Raw genomic sequence first — 22773 nt, 5'->3', positions numbered from 1 at the left:
CACACACTGAACCGGCCTCCACCTCACTCTCAGACAGTGCATTCCAGATCCTAAACACTCACTGAACCTGCCTCCACCACACTCTCAGACAGTGCATTCCAGATCCTAAACACTCACTGAACCTGCCTCCACCACACTCTCAGACAGTGCATTCCAGATCCTAAACACTCACTGAACCTGCCTCCACCACACTCTCAGACAGTGCATTCCAGATCCTAAACACACACTGAACCTGCCTCCACCTCACTCTCAGACAATGCATTCCAGATCCTAAACACTCACTGAACATGCCTCCACCACACTCACAGAGAATGCATTCCAGATCCTAACCACACACTGAACCTGCCTCCACCTCACTCTCAGACAGTGCATTCCAGATCCTAAACACTCACTGAACCTGCCTCCACCACACTCTCAGACAGTGCATTCCAGATCCTAAACACTCACTGAACATGCCTCCACCACACTCTCAGAGAATGCATTCCTGATCCTAAACACACACTGAACCTGCCTCCACCTCACTCTCAGACAGTGCATTCCAGATCCTAAACACTCACTGAACCTGCCTCCACCGCACTCTCAGAGAATGCATTCCTGATCCTAAACACACACTGAACCTGCCTCCACCTCACTCTCAGACAGTGCATTCCAGATCCTAAACACTCACTGAACATGCCTCCACCGCACTCTCAGAGAATGCATTCCTGATCCTAAACACACACTGAACCTGCCTCCACCACACTCTCAGACAGTGTATTCCAGATCCTAAACACTCACTGAACCTGCCTCCACCGCACTCTCAGACAGTGCATTCCAGATCCTAAACACTCACTGAACCGGCCTCCACCACACTCTCAGACAGTGCATTCCAGATCCGAAACCACACACTGAACCTGCCTCCACCACGCTCTCAGAGAATGCATGCCAGATCCTAAACACTCACTGAACCTGCCTCCACCATAATCTCAGACATTACATTCCAGATCCTAAACACACAATGAACCTGCCTCCACCACACTCTCAGACAGTGCATTCCAGATCCTAAACACTCACTGAACCTGCCTCCACCACACTCTCAGAGAATGCATTCCTGATCCTAAACACTCACTGAACCTGCCTCCACCACACTCTCAGACAGTGCATTCCAGATCCTAAACACTCACTGAACCGGCCTCCACCACACTCGCAGACAGTGCATTCCAGATCCTAAACACACACTGAACCTGCCTCCACCACACTCTCAGTGCATTCCAAATCCTAAACACTCACTGAACCTGCCGCCACCACACTCTCAGACAGTGCATTCCAGATCCTAAACACTCACTGAACCTGCCTCCACCGCACTCTCAGACAGTGCATTCCAGATCCTAAACACTCACTGAACCGGCCTCCACCACACTCTCAGACAGTGCATTCCAGATCCGAAACCACACACTGAACCTGCCTCCACCACACTCTCAGAGAATGCATTCCAGATCCTAAACACTCACTGAACATGCCTCCACCACAGTTTCAGACAGAGCATTCCAGATCCGAAACACTCCCTGAACCTGCCACCACCATAATCTCAGACATTACATTCCAGATCCTCAACACACAATGAACCTGCCTCCACCACACTCTCAGACAGTGCATTCCAGATCGTAAACACTCACTGAACCTGCCACCACCACACTCTCAGACAGTGCATTCCAGATCCTAACCACACACTGAACCTGCCTCCACCACACTCTCAGACAGTGCATTTCAGATCCTGAACACTCACTGAACCTGCCTCCACCACACTCTCAGACAGAGCATTCCAGATCCTAACCACACACTGAACCTGCCTCCACCACACTCTCAGACAGTGCATTCCAGATCCTAAACACTCACTGAACCTGCCTCCACCACACTCTCAGACAGTGCATTTCAGATCCTGAACACTCACTGAACATGCCTCCACCATGCTCTCAGACAGGGCATTCCAGATCCGAAACCACACACTGAACCTGCCTTCACCACACTCTCAGAGAATGCATTCCAGATCCGAAACACTCCCTGAACCTGCCACCACCATAATCTCCGACATTACATTCCAGATCCTAAACACACAATGAACCTGCCTCCACCACACTCTCAGACAGTGCATTCCAGATCGTAAACACTCCCTGAACCTGCCACCACCATAATCTCCGACATTACATTCCAGATCCTAAACACACAATGAACCTGCCTCCACCACACTCTCAGACAGTGCATTCCAGATCGTAAACACTCACTGAACCTGCCTCCACCACACTCTCAGACAGTGCATTCTAGATCCTAAACACTCACTGAACCTGCCTCCACCACCCTCTCAGACAGTGCATTCCAGATCCTAAACACTCACTGAACCTGCCTCCACCACACTCTCAGACAGTGCATTCCAGATCCTAAACACTCACTGAACCTGCCTCCACCACACTCTCAGACAGTGCATTCCAGATCCTAAACACTCACTGAACCTGTCTCCACCACACTCTCAGACAGTGCATTCCAGATCCTAAACACTCACTGAACCTGCCTCCACCACACTCTCAGACAGTTCATTCCAGATCCTAAACACTCACTGAACCTGCCTCCACCACGCTCTCAGACAGTGCATTCCAGATCCTAAACACTCACTGAACCTGCCTCCACCACACTCTCAGACAGTGCATTCCAGATCCTAAACACTCACTGAACCTGCCTCCACCACACTCTCAGACAGTGCATTCCAGATCCAAAACACTCACTGAACCTGCCTCCACCGCACTCTCAGACAGTGCATTTCAGATCCTAAACACTCACTGAGTCTGCCTCCACCACACTCTCAGACAGTGCATTCCAGATCCTAAACACTCACTGAACCTGCCTCCACCACACGCTCAGACAATGCATTCCAGATCCTAACCACACAATGAACCTGCCTCCACCAAACTCTCATACAGTGCATTCCAGCTCCTTAACACTCACTGAACCTCCCTCCACCACACTTTCAGACAGTGCATTCCAGATCCTAAACACTCACTGAACCTGCCACCACCACACTCTCAGACAGTGCATTCCAGATCCTAAACACTCACTGAACATGCCTCCACCACACTCTCAGACAGAGCATTCCAGATCCTAAACACTCACTGAACATGCCTCCACCACACTCTCAGAGAATGCATTCCTGATCCTAAACACACACTGAACCTGCCTCCACCTCACTCTCAGACAGTGCATTCCAGATCCTAAACACTCACTGAACCTGCCTCCACCGCACTCTCAGAGAATGCATTCCTGATCCTAAACACACACTGAACCTGCCTCCACCTCACTCTCAGACAGTGCATTCCACATCCTAAACACTCACTGAACGTGCCTCCACCGCACTCTCAGAGAATGCATTCCTGATCCTAAACACACACTGAACCTGCCTCCACCACACTCTCAGACAGTGCATTCCACATCCTAAACACTCACTGAACCTGCCTCCACCACACTCTCAGACAGTTCATTCCAGATCCTAAACACTCACTGAACCTGCCTCCACCACACTCTCAGACAGTGTATTCCAGATCCTAAACACACACTGAACCTGCCTCCACCACACTCTCAGACAGTGCATTCCAGATCCTAAACACTCACTGAACCTGCCTCCACCACACTCTCAGAGAATGCATTCCTGATCCTAAACACACACTGAACCTGCCTCCACCACACTCTCAGTGCATTCCAAATCCTAAACACTCACTGAACCTGCCGCCACCACACTCTCAGACAGTGCATTCCAGATCCTAAACACTCACTGAACCTGCCTCCACCGCACTCTCAGACAGTGCATTCCAGATCCTAAACACTCACTGAACCGGCCTCCACCACACTCTCAGACAGTGCATTCCAGATCCGAAACCACACACTGAACCTGCCTCCACCACACTCTCAGAGAATGCATGCCAGATCCTAAACACTCACTGAACATGCCTCCACCACAGTTTCAGACAGAGCATTCCAAATCCGAAACACTCCCTGAACCTGCCACCACCATAATCTCAGACATTACATTCCAGATCCTAAACACACAATGAACCTGCCTCCACCACACTCTCAGACAGTGCATTCCAGATCGTAAACACTCACTGAACCTGCCACCACCTCACTCTCAGACAGTGCATTCCAGATCCTAAACACTCACTGAACCTGCCTCCCCCGCACTCTCAGAGAATGCATTCCTGATCCTAAACACACACTGAACCTGCCTCCACCACACTCTCAGACAGTGTATTCCAGATCCTAAACACTCACTGAACCTGCCTCCACCACACTCTCAGACAGTGCATTCCAGATCCTAAACACTCACTGAACCGGCCTCCACCACACTCTCAGACAGTGCATTCCAGATCCTAAACACACACTGAACCTGCCGCCACCACACTCTCAGACAGTGCATTCCAGATCCTAAACACTCACTGAACCTGCCGCCACCACACTCTCAGACAGTGCATTCCAGATCCTAAACACTCACTGAACCTGCCTCCACCGCACTCTCAGACAGTGCATTCCAGATCCTAAACACTCACTGAACCGGCCTCCACCACACTCTCAGACAGTGCATTCCAGATCCGAAACCACACACTGAACCTGCCTCCACCACACTCTCAGAGAATGCATTCCAGATCCTAAACACTCACTGAACATGCCTCCACCACAGTTTCAGACAGAGCATTCCAAATCCGAAACACTCCCTGAACCTGCCACCACCATAATCTCAGACATTACATTCCAGATCCTCAACACACAATGAAACTGCCTCCACCACACTCTCAGACAGTGCATTTCAGATCCTGAACACTCACTGAACCTGCCTCCACCACAGTCTCAGACAGAGCATTCCAGATCCTAACCACACACTGAACCTGCCTCCACCACACTCTCAGACAGTGCATTTCAGATCCTGAACACTCACTGAACATGCCTCCACCACGCTCTCAGACAGGGCATTCCAGATCCGAAACCACACACTGAACCTGCCTTCACCACACTCTCAGAGAATGCATTCCAGATCCGAAACACTCCCTGAACCTGCCACCACCATAATCTCCGACATTACATTCCAGATCCTAAACACACAATGAACCTGCCTCCACCACACTCTCAGACAGTGCATTCCAGATCGTAAACACTCACTGAACCTGCCACCACCACACTCTCAGACAGTGCATTTCAGATCCTGAACACTCACTGAACCTGCCTCCACCACACTCTCAGACAGAGCATTCCAGATCCTAACCACACACTGAACCTGCCTCCACCACACTCTCAGACAGTGCATTTCAGATCCTGAACACTCACTGAACATGCCTCCACCACACTCTCAGACAGTGCATTTCAGATCCTGAACACTCACTGAACCTGCCTCCACCACACTCTCAGACAGTGCATTCCAGATCCGAAACACTCACTGAACCTGCCTCCACCACACTCTCAGACAGTGCATTTCAGATCCTGAACACTCACTGAACCTGCCTCCACCACACTCTCAGACAGAGCATTCCAGATCCTAACCACACACTGAACCTGCCTCCACCACACTCTCAGACAGTGCATTTCAGATCCTGAACACTCACTGAACATGCCTCCACCACGCTCTCAGACAGGGCATTCCAGATCCGAAACCACACACTGAACCTGCCTTCACCACACTCTCAGAGAATGCATTCCAGATCCGAAACACTCCCTGAACCTGCCTCCACCACACTCTCAGACAGAGCATTCCAGATCCTAAACACTCACTGAACCTGCCTCCACCACACGCTCAGACAATGCATTCCAGATCCTAACCACACAATGAACCTGCCTCCACCAAACTCTCATACAGTGCATTCCAGCTCCTTAACACTCACTGAACCTCCCTCCACCACACTTTCAGACAGTGCATTCCAGATCCTAAACACTCACTGAACCTGCCACCACCACACTCTCAGACAGTGCATTCCAGATCCTAAACACTCACTGAACATGCCTCCACCACACTCTCAGACAGTGCATTCCAGATCCTAAACACTCACTGAACATGCCTCCACCACACTCTGAGAATGCATTCCTGATCCTAAACACACACTGAACCTGCCTCCACCTCACTCTCAGACAGTGCATTCCAGATCCTAAACACTCACTGAACCTGCCTCCACCGCACTCTCAGAGAATGCATTCCTGATCCTAAACACACACTGAACCTGCCTCCACCTCACTCTCAGACAGTGCATTCCACATCCTAAACACTCACTGAACCTGCCTCCACCACACTCTCAGAGAATGCATTCCTGATCCTAAACACACACTGAACCTGCCTCCACCACACTCTCAGACAGTGTATTCCAGATCCTAAACACACACTGAACATGCCTCCACCGCACTCTCAGAGAATGCATTCCTGATCCTAAACACACACTGAACCTGCCTCCACCACACTCTCAGTGCATTCCAAATCCTAAACACTCACTGAACCTGCCGCCACCACACTCTCAGACAGTGCATTCCAGATCCTAAACACTCACTGAACCTGCCTCCACCGCACTCTCAGACAGTGCATTCCAGATCCTAAACACTCACTGAACCGGCCTCCACCACACTCTCAGACAGTGCATTCCAGATCCGAAACCACACACTGAACCTGCCTCCACCACACTCTCAGAGAATGCATGCCAGATCCTAAACACTCACTGAACATGCCTCCACCACAGTTTCAGACAGAGCATTCCAAATCCGAAACACTCCCTGAACCTGCCACCACCATAATCTCAGACATTACATTCCAGATCCTAAACACACAATGAACCTGCCTCCACCACACTCTCAGACAGTGCATTCCAGATCGTAAACACTCACTGAACCTGCCACCACCTCACTCTCAGACAGTGCATTCCAGATCCTAAACACTCACTGAACCTGCCTCCCCCGCACTCTCAGAGAATGCATTCCTGATCCTAAACACACACTGAACCTGCCTCCACCACACTCTCAGACAGTGTATTCCAGATCCTAAACACTCACTGAACCTGCCTCCACCACACTCTCAGACAGTGCATTCCAGATCCTAAACACTCACTGAACCGGCCTCCACCACACTCTCAGACAGTGCATTCCAGATCCTAAACACACACTGAACCTGCCTCCACCACACTCTCAGACAGTGCATTCCAGATCCTAAACACTCACTGAACCTGCCGCCACCACACTCTCAGACAGTGCATTCCAGATCCTAAACACTCACTGAACCTGCCTCCACCGCACTCTCAGACAGTGCATTCCAGATCCTAAACACTCACTGAACCGGCCTCCACCACACTCTCAGACAGTGCATTCCAGATCCGAAACCACACACTGAACCTGCCTCCACCACACTCTCAGAGAATGCATTCCAGATCCTAAACACTCACTGAACATGCCTCCACCACAGTTTCAGACAGAGCATTCCAAATCCGAAACACTCCCTGAACCTGCCACCACCATAATCTCAGACATTACATTCCAGATCCTCAACACACAATGAACCTGCCTCCACCACACTCTCAGACAGTGCATTTCAGATCCTGAACACTCACTGAACCTGCCTCCACCACAGTCTCAGACAGAGCATTCCAGATCCTAACCACACACTGAACCTGCCTCCACCACACTCTCAGACTGTGCATTTCAGATCCTGAACACTCACTGAACATGCCTCCACCACGCTCTCAGACAGGGCATTCCAGATCCGAAACCACACACTGAACCTGCCTTCACCACACTCTCAGAGAATGCATTCCAGATCCGAAACACTCCCTGAACCTGCCACCACCATAATCTCCGACATTACATTCCAGATCCTAAACACACAATGAACCTGCCTCCACCACACTCTCAGACAGTGCATTCCAGATCGTAAACACTCACTGAACCTGCCACCACCACACTCTCAGACAGTGCATTTCAGATCCTGAACACTCACTGAACCTGCCTCCACCACACTCTCAGACAGAGCATTCCAGATCCTAACCACACACTGAACCTGCCTCCACCACACTCTCAGACAGTGCATTTCAGATCCTGAACACTCACTGAACATGCCTCCACCACACTCTCAGACAGGGCATTCCAGATCCTAAACACTCACTGAACCTGCCTCCACCACACTCTCAGACAGTGCATTTCAGATCCTGAACACTCACTGAACCTGCCTCCACCACACTCTCAGACAGAGCATTCCAGATCCTAACCACACACTGAACCTGCCTCCACCACACTCTCAGACAGTGCATTTCAGATCCTGAACACTCACTGAACATGCCTCCACCACGCTCTCAGACAGGGCATTCCAGATCCGAAACCACACACTGAACCTGCCTTCACCACACTCTCAGAGAATGCATTCCAGATCCGAAACACTCCCTGAACCTGCCTCCACCACACTCTCAGACAGAGCATTCCAGATCCTAAACACTCACTGAACCTGCCTCCACCACACGCTCAGACAATGCATTCCAGATCCTAACCACACAATGAACCTGCCTCCACCAAACTCTCATACAGTGCATTCCAGCTCCTTAACACTCACTGAACCTCCCTCCACCACACTTTCAGACAGTGCATTCCAGATCCTAAACACTCACTGAACCTGCCACCACCACACTCTCAGACAGTGCATTCCAGATCCTAAACACTCACTGAACATGCCTCCACCACACTCTCAGACAGTGCATTCCAGATCCTAAACACTCACTGAACATGCCTCCACCACACTCTGAGAATGCATTCCTGATCCTAAACACACACTGAACCTGCCTCCACCTCACTCTCAGACAGTGCATTCCAGATCCTAAACACTCACTGAACCTGCCTCCACCGCACTCTCAGAGAATGCATTCCTGATCCTAAACACACACTGAACCTGCCTCCACCTCACTCTCAGACAGTGCATTCCACATCCTAAACACTCACTGAACCTGCCTCCACCACACTCTCAGACAGTGCATTCCAGATCCTAAACACTCACTGAACATGCCTCCACCGCACTCTCAGAGAATGCATTCCTGATCCTAAACACACACTGAACCTGCCTCCACCACACTCTCAGACAGTGTATTCCAGATCCTAAACACACACTGAACATGCCTCCACCGCACTCTCAGAGAATGCATTCCTGATCCTAAACACACACTGAACCTGCCTCCACCACACTCTCAGTGCATTCCAAATCCTAAACACTCACTGAACCTGCCGCCACCACACTCTCAGACAGTGCATTCCAGATCCTAAACACTCACTGAACCTGCCTCCACCGCACTCTCAGACAGTGCATTCCAGATCCTAAACACTCACTGAACCGGCCTCCACCACACTCTCAGAGAATGCATGCCAGATCCTAAACACTCACTGAACATGCCTCCACCACAGTTTCAGACAGAGCATTCCAAATCCGAAACACTCCCTGAACCTGCCACCACCATAATCTCAGACATTACATTCCAGATCCTAAACACACAATGAACCTGCCTCCACCACACTCTCAGACAGTGCATTCCAGATCGTAAACACTCACTGAACCTGCCACCACCTCACTCTCAGACAGTGCATTCCAGATCCTAAACACTCACTGAACCTGCCTCCCCCGCACTCTCAGAGAATGCATTCCTGATCCTAAACACACACTGAACCTGCCTCCACCACACTCTCAGACAGTGTATTCCAGATCCTAAACACTCACTGAACCTGCCTCCACCACACTCTCAGACAGTGCATTCCAGATCCTAAACACTCACTGAACCGGCCTCCACCACACTCTCAGACAGTGCATTCCAGATCCTAAACACACACTGAACCTGCCTCCACCACACTCTCAGACAGTGCATTCCAGATCCTAAACACTCACTGAACCTGCCGCCACCACACTCTCAGACAGTGCATTCCAGATCCTAAACACTCACTGAACCTGCCTCCACCGCACTCTCAGACAGTGCATTCCAGATCCTAAACACTCACTGAACCGGCCTCCACCACACTCTCAGACAGTGCATTCCAGATCCGAAACCACACACTGAACCTGCCTCCACCACACTCTCAGAGAATGCATTCCAGATCCTAAACACTCACTGAACATGCCTCCACCACAGTTTCAGACAGAGCATTCCAAATCCGAAACACTCCCTGAACCTGCCACCACCATAATCTCAGACATTACATTCCAGATCCTCAACACACAATGAACCTGCCTCCACCACACTCTCAGACAGTGCATTTCAGATCCTGAACACTCACTGAACCTGCCTCCACCACAGTCTCAGACAGAGCATTCCAGATCCTAACCACACACTGAACCTGCCTCCACCACACTCTCAGACAGTGCATTTCAGATCCTGAACACTCACTGAACATGCCTCCACCACGCTCTCAGACAGGGCATTCCAGATCCGAAACCACACACTGAACCTGCCTTCACCACACTCTCAGAGAATGCATTCCAGATCCGAAACACTCCCTGAACCTGCCACCACCATAATCTCCGACATTACATTCCAGATCCTAAACACTCACTGAACATGCCTCCACCACACTCTCAGACAGTGCATTCCAGATCCGAAACCACACACTGAACCTGCCTCCACCACACTCTCAGACAGTGCATTTCAGATCCTGAACACTCACTGAACCTGCCTCCACCACACTCTCAGACAGAGCATTCCAGATCCTAACCACACACTGAACCTGCCTCCACCACACTCTCAGACAGTGCATTTCAGATCCTGAACACTCACTGAACATGCCTCCACCACGCTCTCAGACAGGGCATTCCAGATCCGAAACCACACACTGAACCTGCCTTCACCACACTCTCAGAGAATGCATTCCAGATCCGAAACACTCCCTGAATCTGCCACCACCATAATCTCCGACATTACATTCCAGATCCTAAACACACAATGAACCTGCCTCCACCACCCTCTCAGACAGTGCATTCCAGATCCTAAACACTCACTGAACCTGTCTCCACCACACTCTCAGACAGTGCATTCCAGATCCTAAACACTCACTGAACCTGCCTCCACCACACTCTCAGACAGTTCATTCCAGATCCTAAACACTCACTGAACCTGCCTCCACCACGCTCTCAGACAGTGCATTCCAGATCCTAAACACTCACTGAACCTGCCTCCACCACACTCTCAGACAGTGCATTCCAGATCCTAAACACTCACTGAACCTGCCTCCACCACACTCTCAGACAGTGCATTCCAGATCCAAAACACTCACTGAACCTGCCTCCACCGCACTCTCAGACAGTGCATTTCAGATCCTAAACACTCACTGAGTCTGCCTCCACCATACTCTCAGACAGTGCATTCCAGATCCTAAACACTCACTGAACCTGCCTCCACCACACGCTCAGACAATGCATTCCAGATCCTAACCACACAATGAACCTGCCTCCACCAAACTCTCATACAGTGCATTCCAGCTCCTTAACACTCACTGAACCTCCCTCCACCACACTTTCAGACAGTGCATTCCAGATCCTAAACACTCACTGAACCTGCCACCACCACACTCTCAGACAGTGCATTCCAGATCCTAAACACTCACTGAACATGCCTCCACCACACTCTCAGACAGAGCATTCCAGATCCTAAACACTCACTGAACCTGCCTCCACCACACTCTCAGACAGTGCATTCCAGATCCTAAACACTCACTGAACCTGCCTCCACCACACGCTCAGACAGTGCATTCCAGATCCTAAACACTCACTGAACCTGCCTCCACCACACTCTCAGAGAATGCATTCCAGATCCTAAACACACACTGAACCTGCCTCCACCGCACTCTCAGACAGGGCATTCCAGATCCGAAACCACACACTGAACCTGCCTCAACCACACTCTCAGACAGTGCATTCCAGATCCTAAACACACACTGAACCTGCCTCCACCACACTCTCAGACAGTGCATTCCAAATCCTAAACACTCCCTGAACCTGCCACCACCATAATCTCAGACAGTGCATTCCAGATCCTAAACACTCACTGAACCTGCCTCCACCACACTCTCAGACAGAGCATTCCAGATCCTAAACAATTGCTGAACCTGCCTCCACCACACTCTCAGACAGGGCATTCCAGATCCGAAACCACACACTGAACCTGCCTCCACCACGCTCTCAGACAGGGCATTCCAGATCCGAAACCACACACTGAACCTGCCTCCACCACACTCTCAGACAGTGCATTCCAGATCCTAAACACACACTGAACCTGCCTCCACCACACTCTCAGACAGTGCATTCCAAATCCTAAACACTCCCTGAACCTGCCACCACCATAATCTCAGACAGTGCATTCCAGATCCTAAACACTCGCTGAACCTTCTTCCACCACACTCTCAGACAGTGCATTCCAGATCCTAAACACACACTGAACCTGCCTCCACCACACTCTCAGACAGTGCATTCCAGATCCTCAACACTCATTGAACCTGCCTCCACCACAATCTCAGACAGTGCATTCCAGATCCAAAACACTCACTGAACCTGCCACCACCATAATCTCAGACATTACATTCCAGATCCTAAACACTCACTGAACATGCCTCCACCACACTCACAGAGAATGCATTCCAGATCCTAACCACACACTGAACCTGCCTCCACCTCACTCTCAGACAGTGCATTCCAGATCCTAAACACTCACTGAACCTGCCTCCACCACACTCTCAGACAGTGCATTCCAGATCCTAAACACTCACTGAACATGCCTCCACCACACTCTCAGAGAATGCATTCCTGATCCTAAACACACACTGAACCTGCCTCTACCTCACTCTCAGACAGTGCATTCCAGATCCTAAACACTCACTGAACCTGCCTCCACCACACTCTCAGAGAATGCATTCCTGATCCTAAACACACACTGAACCTGCCTCCACCTCACTCTCAGACAGTGCATTCCACATCCTAAACACTCACTGAACCTGCGTCCACCACACTCTCAGACAGTGCATTCCAGATCCTAAACACTCACTGAACATGCCTCCACCACACTCTCAGAGAATGCATTCCTGATCCTAAACACACACTGAACCTGCCTCCACCTCACTCTCAGAGAATGCATTCCAGATCCTAAACACTCACTGAACATGCCTCCACCACAGTTTCAGACAGAGCATTCCAAATCCGAAACACTCCCTGAACCTGCCACCACCATAATCTCAGACATTACATTCCAGATCCTCAACACACAATGAACCTGCCTCCACCACACTCTCAGACAGTGCATTTCAGATCCTGAACACTCACTGAACCTGCCTCCACCACAGTCTCAGACAGAGCATTCCAGATCCTAACCACACACTGAACCTGCCTCCACCACACTCTCAGACAGTGCATTTCAGATCCTGAACACTCACTGAACATGCCTCCACCACGCTCTCAGACAGGGCATTCCAGATCCGAAACCACACACTGAACCTGCCTTCACCACACTCTCAGAGAATGCATTCCAGATCCGAAACACTCCCTGAACCTGCCACCACCATAATCTCCGACATTACATTCCAGATCCTAAACACACAATGAACCTGCCTCCACCACACTCTCAGACAGTGCATTCCAGATCGTAAACACTCACTGAACCTGCCACCACCACACTCTCAGACAGTGCATTCCAGATCCTAAACACTCACTGAACATGCCTCCACCACACTCTCAGACAGTGCATTCCAGATCCGAAACCACACACTGAACCTGCCTCCACCACACTCTCAGACAGTGCATTTCAGATCCTGAACACTCACTGAACCTGCCTCCACCACACTCTCAGACAGAGCATTCCAGATCCTAACCACACACTGAACCTGCCTCCACCACACTCTCAGACAGTGCATTTCAGATCCTGAACACTCACTGAACATGCCTCCACCACGCTCTCAGACAGGGCATTCCAGATCCGAAACCACACACTGAACCTGCCTTCACCACACTCTCAGACAGTGCATTCCAGATCCGAAACACTCCCTGAATCTGCCACCACCATAATCTCCGACATTACATTCCAGATCCTAAACACACAATGAACCTGCCTCCACCACCCTCTCAGACAGTGCATTCCAGATCCTAAACACTCACTGAACCTGTCTCCACCACACTCTCAGACAGTGCATTCCAGATCCTAAACACTCACTGAACCTGCCTCCACCACACTCTCAGACAGTTCATTCCAGATCCTAAACACTCACTGAACCTGCCTCCACCACGCTCTCAGACAGTGCATTCCAGATCCTAAACACTCACTGAACCTGCCTCCACCACACTCTCAGACAGTGCATTCCAGATCCTAAACACTCACTGAACCTGCCTCCACCACACTCTCAGACAGTGCATTCCAGATCCAAAACACTCACTGAACCTGCCTCCACCGCACTCTCAGACAGTGCATTTCAGATCCTAAACACTCACTGAGTCTGCCTCCACCACACTCTCAGACAGTGCATTCCAGATCCTAAACACTCACTGAACCTGCCTCCACCACACGCTCAGACAATGCATTCCAGATCCTAACCACACAATGAACCTGCCTCCACCAAACTCTCATACAGTGCATTCCAGCTCCTTAACACTCACTGAACCTCCCTCCACCACACTTTCAGACAGTGCATTCCAGATCCTAAACACTCACTGAACCTGCCACCACCACACTCTCAGACAGTGCATTCCAGATCCTAAACACTCACTGAACATGCCTCCACCACACTCTCAGACAGAGCATTCCAGATCCTAAACACTCACTGAACCTGCCTCCACCACACTCTCAGACAGTGCATTCCAGATCCTAAACACTCACTGAACCTGCCTCCACCACACGCTCAGACAGTGCATTCCAGATCCTAAACACTCACTGAACCTGCCTCCACCACACTCTCAGAGAATGCATTCCAGATCCTAAACACACACTGAACCTGCCTCCACCGCACTCTCAGACAGGGCATTCCAGATCCGAAACCACACACTGAACCTGCCTCAACCACACTCTCAGACAGTGCATTCCAGATCCTAAACACACACTGAACCTGCCTCCACCACACTCTCAGACAGTGCATTCCAAATCCTAAACACTCCCTGAACCTGCCACCACCATAATCTCAGACAGTGCATTCCAGATCCTAAACACTCACTGAACCTGCCTCCACCACACTCTCAGACAGAGCATTCCAGATCCTAAACAATTGCTGAACCTGCCTCCACCACACTCTCAGACAGGGCATTCCAGATCCGAAACCACACACTGAACCTGCCTCCACCACACTCTCAGACAGTGCATTCCAGATCCTAAACACACACTGAACCTGCCTCCACCACACTCTCAGACAGTGCATTCCAAATCCTAAACACTCCCTGAACCTGCCACCACCATAATCTCAGACAGTGCATTCCAGATCCTAAACACTCGCTGAACCTTCTTCCACCACACTCTCAGACAGTGCATTCCAGATCCTAAACACACACTGAACCTGCCTCCACCACACTCTCAGACAGTGCATTCCAGATCCTCAACACTCATTGAACCTGCCTCCACCACAATCTCAGACAGTGCATTCCAGATCCAAAACACTCACTGAACCTGCCTCCACCACACTCTCAGACAGTGCATTCCAGATCCTAAAAACTCACTGAACCTGCCACCACCATAATCTCAGACATTACATTCCAGATCCTAAACACTCACTGAACATGCCTCCACCACACTCACAGAGAATGCATTCCAGATCCTAACCACACACTGAACCTGCCTCCACCTCACTCTCAGACAGTGCATTCCAGATCCTAAACACTCACTGAACCTGCCTCCACCACACTCTCAGACAGTGCATTCCAGATCCTAAACACTCACTGGACATGCCTCCACCACACTCTCAGAGAATGCATTCCTGATCCTAAACACACACTGAACCTGCCTCTACCTCACTCTCAGACAGTGCATTCCAGATCCTAAACACTCACTGAACCTGCCTCCACCACACTCTCAGAGAATGCATTCCTGATCCTAAACACACACTGAACCTGCCTCCACCTCACTCTCAGACAGTGCATTCCACATCCTAAACACTCACTGAACCTGCGTCCACCACACTCTCAGACAGTGCATTCCAGATCCTAAACACTCACTGAACATGCCTCCACCACACTCTCAGAGAATGCATTCCTGATCCTAAACACACACTGAACCTGCCTCCACCTCACTCTCAGACAGTGCATTCCAGATCCTAAACACTCACTGAACCTGCCTCCACCGCACTCTCAGAGAATGCATTCCTGATCCTAAACACACACTGAACCTGCCTCCACCACACTCTCAGACAGTGTATTCCAGATCCTAAACACTCACTGAACCTGCCTCCACCACACTCTCACACAGTGCATTCCAGATCCTAAACACTCACTGAACCTGCCTCCACCACACTCTCAGACAGTGCATTCCAAATCCTAAACAATCACTGAACCTGCCGCCACCACACTCTCAGACAGTGCATTCCAGATCCTAAACACTCACTGAACCTGCCTCCACCGCAGTCTCAGACAGTGCATTCCAGATCCTAAACACTCACTGAACCGGCCTCCACCACACTCTCAGACAGTGCATTCCAGATCCGAAACCACACACTGAACCTGCCTCCACCACACTCTCAGAGAATGCATGCCAGATCCTAAACACTCACTGAACCTGCCTCCACTGCATTCTCAGACAGTGCATTCCAGATCCTAAACACTCACTGAACCGGCCTCCACCACACTCTCAGACAGTGCATTCCAGATCCGAAACCACACACTGAACCTGCCTCCACCACACTCTCAGAGAATGCATGCCAGATCCTAAACACTCACTGAACATGCCTCCACCACGCTCTCAGACAGGGCATTCCAGATCCGAAACCACACACTGAACCTGCCTCCACCACACTCTCAGAGAATGCATTCCAGATCCGAAACACTCCCTGAACCTGCCACCACCATAATCTCCGACATTACATTCCAGATCCTAAACACACAATGAACCTGCCTCCACCACACTCTCAGACAGTGCATTCCAGATCCTAAACACTCACTGAACCTGCCTCCACCACACTCTCAGGCAGTGCATTCCAGATCCTAAACACTCACTGAACCTGCCTCCACCACACTCTCAGACAATGCATTCCAGATCCTAAACACACAATGAACCTGCCTGCACCACACACTCAGACAGTGCATTCCAGATCCTAAACACTCACTGAACCTGCCTCCACCACACTCTCAGACAATGCATTCCAGATCCTAAACACACAATGAACCAGCCTCCACCACACTCTCAGACAGTGCATTCCAGATCCTCAACACTCATTGAACCTGCCTCCACCACAATCTCAGACAGTGCATTCCAGATCCAAAACACTCACTGAACCTGCCTCCACCACACTCTCAGACAGTGCATTCCAGATCCTAAACACTCACTGAACCTGCCACCACCATAATCTCAGACATTACATTCCAGATCCTAAACACTCACTGAACATGCCTCCACCACACTCACAGAGAATGCATTCCAGATCCTAACCACACACTGAACCTGCCTCCACCTCACTCTCAGACAGTGCATTCCAGATCCTAAACACTCACTGAACCTGCCTCCACCACACTCTCAGACAGTGCATTCCTGATCCTAAACACACACTGAACCTGCCTCTACCTCACTCTCAGACAGTGCATTCCAGATCCTAAACACTCACTGAACCTGCCTCCACCGCACTCTCAGAGAATGCATTCCTGATCCTAAACACACACTGAACCTGCCTCCACCTCACTCTCAGACAGTGCATTCCACATCCTAAACACTCACTGAACCTGCGTCCACCACACTCTCACACAGTGCATTCCAGATCCTAAACACTCACTGAACATGCCTCCACCACACTCTCAGAGAATGCATTCCTGATCCTAAACACACACTGAACCTGCCTCCACCTCACTCTCAGACAGTGCATTCCAGATCCTAAACACTCACTGAACCTGCCTCCACCGCACTCTCAGAGAATGCATTCCTGATCCTAAACACACACTGAACCTGCCTCCACCACACTCTCAGACAGTGTATTCCAGATCCTAAACACTCACTGAACCTGCCTCCACCACACTCTCACACAGTGCATTCCAGATCCTAAACACTCACTGAACCTGCCTCCACCACACTCTCAGACAGTGCATTCCAAATCCTAAACACTCACTGAACCTGCCGCCACCACACTCTCAGACAGTGCATTCCAGATCCTAAACACTCACTGAACCTGCCTCCACCGCAGTCTCAGACAGTGCATTCCAGATCCTAAACACTCACTGAACCGGCCTCCACCACACTCTCAGACAGTGCATTCCAGATCCGAAACCACACACTGAACCTGCCTCCACCACACTCTCAGAGAATGCATGCCAGATCCTAAACACTCACTGAACCTGCCTCCACCGCAGTCTCAGACAGTGCATTCCAGATCCTAAACACTCACTGAACCGGCCTCCACCACACTCTCAGACAGTGCATTCCAGATCCGAAACCACACACTGAACCTGCCTCCACCACACTCTCAGAGAATGCATGCCAGATCCTAAACACTCACTGAACATGCCTCCACCACGCTCTCAGACAGGGCATTCCAGATCCGAAACCACACACTGAACCTGCCTCCACCACACTCTCAGAGAATGCATTCCAGATCCGAAACATTCCCTGAACCTGCCACCACCATAATCTCCGACATTACATTCCAGATCCTAAACACACAATGAACCTGCCTCCACCACACTCTCAGACAATGCATTCCAGATCCTAAACACACAATGAACCTGCCTGCACCACACACTCAGACAGTGCATTCCAGATCCTAAACACTCACTGAACCTGCCTCCACCACACTCTCAGACAATGCATTCCAGATCCTAAACACACAATGAACCTGCCTGCACCACACACTCAGACAGTGCATTCCAGATCCTAAACACTCACTGGACCTGTCTCCACCACACTCTCAGACAGTGCATTCCAGATCCTAAACACTCACTGAACCTGCCTCCACCACACTCTCAGACAGTTCATTCCAGATCCTAAACATTCACTGAACCTGCCTCCACCACGCTCTCAGACAGTGCATTCCAGATCCTAAACACTCACTGAACCTGCCTCCACCACACTCTCAGACAGTGCATTCCAGATCCTAAACTCTCACTGAACCTGCCTCCACCACACTCTCAGACAGTGCATTCCAGATCCTAAACACTCACTGAACCTGCCTCCACCACACTCTCAGACAGTGCATTCCAGATCCTAAACACTCACTGAACCTGCCTCCACCACACTCTCAGACAGTGCATTCCAGATCCAAAACACTCACTGAACCTGCCTCCACCGCACTCTCAGACAGTGCATTTCAGATCCTAAACACTCACTGAGTCTGCCTCCACCACACTCTCAGACAGTGCATTCCAGATCCTAAACACTCACTGAACCTGCCTCCACCACACGCTCAGACAATGCATTCCAGATCCTAACCACACAATGAACCTGCCTCCACCAAACTCTCATACAGTGCATTCCAGCTCCTTAACACTCACTGAACCTCCCTCCACCACCCTTTCAGACTGTGCATTCCAGATCCTAAACACTCACTGAACCTGCCACCACCACACTCTCAGACAGTGCATTCCAGATCCTAAACACTCACTGAACATGCCTCCACCACACTCTCAGACAGAGCATTCCAGATCCTAAACACTCACTGAACCTGCCTCCACCACACTCTCAGACAGTGCATTCCAGATCCTAAACACTCACTGAACCTGCCTCCACCACACTCTCAGACAGTGCATTCCAGATCCTAAACACTCACTGAACCTGCCTCCACCACACGCTCAGACAGTGCATTCCAGATCCTAAACACTCACTGAACCTGCCTCCACCACACTCTCAGAGAATGCATTCCAGATCCTAAACACACACTGAACCTGCCTCCACCGCACTCTCAGACAGGGCATTCCAGATCCGAAACCACACACTGAACCTGCCTCAACCACACTCTCAGACAGTGCATTCCAGATCCTAAACACACACTGAACCTGCCTCCACCACACTCTCAGACAGTGCATTCCAAATCCTAAAAACTCCCTGAACCTGCCACCACCATAATCTCAGACAGTGCATTCCAGATCCTAAACACTCACTGAACCTGCCTCCACCACACTCTCAGACAGAGCATTCCAGATCCTAAACACTCGCTGAACCTGCCTCCACCACACTCTCAGACAGGGCATTCCAGATCCGAAACCACACACTGAACCTGCCTCCACCACGCTCTCAGACAGGGCATTCCAGATCCGAAACCACACACTGAACCTGCCTCCACCACACTCTCAGACAGTGCATTCCAGATCCTAAACACACACTGAACCTGCGTCCACCACACTCTCAGACAGTGCATTCCAAATCCTAAACACTCCCTGAACCTGCCACCACCATAATCTCAGACAGTGCATTCCAGATCCTAAACACTCGCTGAACCTGCTTCCACCACACTCTCAGACAGTGCATTCCAGATCCTAAACACACACTGAACCTGCCTCCACCACACTCTCAGACAGTGCATTCCAGATCCTCAACACTCACTGAACCTGCCTCCACCACAATCTCAGACAGTGCATTCCAGATCCAAAACACTCACTGAACCTGCCTCCACCACACTCTCAGACAGTGCATTCCAGATCCTAAACACTCACTGAACCTGCCACCACCATAATCTCAGACATTACATTCCAGATCCTAACCACACACTGAACCTGCCTCCACCACACTCTCAGACAGTGCATTTCAGATCCTGAACACTCACTGAACCTGCCTCCACCACACTCACAGAGAATGCATTCCAGATCCTAAACACACACTGAACCGGCCTCCACCTCACTCTCAGACAGTGCATTCCAGATCCTAAACACTCACTGAACCTGCCTCCACCACACTCTCAGACAGTGCATTCCAGATCCTAAACACTCACTGAACCTGCGTCCACCACACTCTCAGACAGTGCATTCCAGATCCGAAACACTCACTGAACCTGCCTCCACCACACACTCAGACAGTGCATTCCAGATCCAAAACACTCACTGAACCTGCCTCCACCACACTCTCAGACAGTGCATTCCAGATCCTAAACACACACTGAACCTGCCTCCACCTCACTCTCAGACAATGCATTCCAGATCCTAAACACTCACTGAACCTGCCTCCACCACACTCTCAGACAGTGCATTCCAGATCCTAAACACTCACTGAACATGCCTCCACCACACTCACAGAGAATGCATTCCAGATCCTAACCACACACTGAACCTGCCTCCACCTCACTCTCAGACAGTGCATTCCAGATCCTAAACACTCACTGAACCTGCCTCCACCACACTCTCAGACAGTGCATTCCAGATCCTAAACACTCACTGAACATGCCTCCACCACACTCTCAGAGAATGCATTCCTGATCCTAAACACACACTGAACCTGCCTCCACCTCACTCTCAGACAGTGCATTCCAGATCCTAAACACTCACTGAACCTGCCTCCACCGCACTCTCAGAGAATGCATTCCTGATCCTAAACACACACTGAACCTGCCTCCACCACACTCTCAGACAGTGTATTCCAGATCCTAAACACTCACTGAACCTGCCTCCACCACACTCTCAGACAGTGCATTCCAGATCCTAAACACTCACTGAACCGGCCTCCACCACACTCTCAGACAGTGCATTCCAGATCCTAAACACACACTGAACCTGCCTCCACCACACTCTCAGACAGTGCATTCCAAATCCTAAACACTCACTGAACCTGCCGCCACCACACTCTCAGACAGTGCATTCCAGATCCTAAACACTCACTGAACCTGCCTCCACCGCACTCTCAGACAGTGCATTCCAGATCCGAAACCACACACTGAACCTGCCTCCACCACACTCTCAGAGAATGCATTCCAGATCCTAAACACTCACTGAACGTGCCTCCACCACAGTTTCAGACAGAGCATTCCAAATCCGAAACACTCCCTGAACCTGCCACCACCATAATCTCAGACATTACATTCCAGATCCTCAACACACAATGAACCTGCCTCCACCACACTCTCAGACAGTGCATTCCAGATCGTAAACACTCACTGAACCTGCCACCACCACCCTCTCAGACAGTGCATTCCAGATCCTAAACACTCACTGAACCTGCCTCCACCACACTCTCAGACAGTGCATTCCAGATCCTAAACACTCACTGAACCTGCCTCCACCACACTCTCAGACAGTGCATTCCAGATCCTAAACACTCACTGAACCTGTCTCCACCACACTCTCAGACAGTGCATTCCAGATCCTAAACACTCACTGAACCTGCCTCCACCACACTCTCAGACAGTTCATTCCAGATCCTAAACACTCACTGAACCTGCCTCCACCACGCTCTCAGACAGTGCATTCCAGATCCTAAACACTCACTGAACCTGCCTCCACCACACTCTCAGACAGTGCATTCCAGATCCTAAACACTCACTGAACCTGCCTCCACCACACTCTCAGACAGTGCATTCCAGATCCAAAACACTCACTGAACCTGCCTCCACCGCACTCTCAGACAGTGCATTTCAGATCCTAAACACTCACTGAGTCTGCCTCCACCACACTCTCAGACAGTGCATTCC

This window comes from Heterodontus francisci, chromosome 30 (genome assembly GCF_036365525.1).
Source record: "Heterodontus francisci isolate sHetFra1 chromosome 30, sHetFra1.hap1, whole genome shotgun sequence".
In the NCBI taxonomy this organism is placed as follows: domain Eukaryota; kingdom Metazoa; phylum Chordata; class Chondrichthyes; order Heterodontiformes; family Heterodontidae; genus Heterodontus; species Heterodontus francisci.
Note: the sequence above shows the minus strand (reverse complement) of the source record.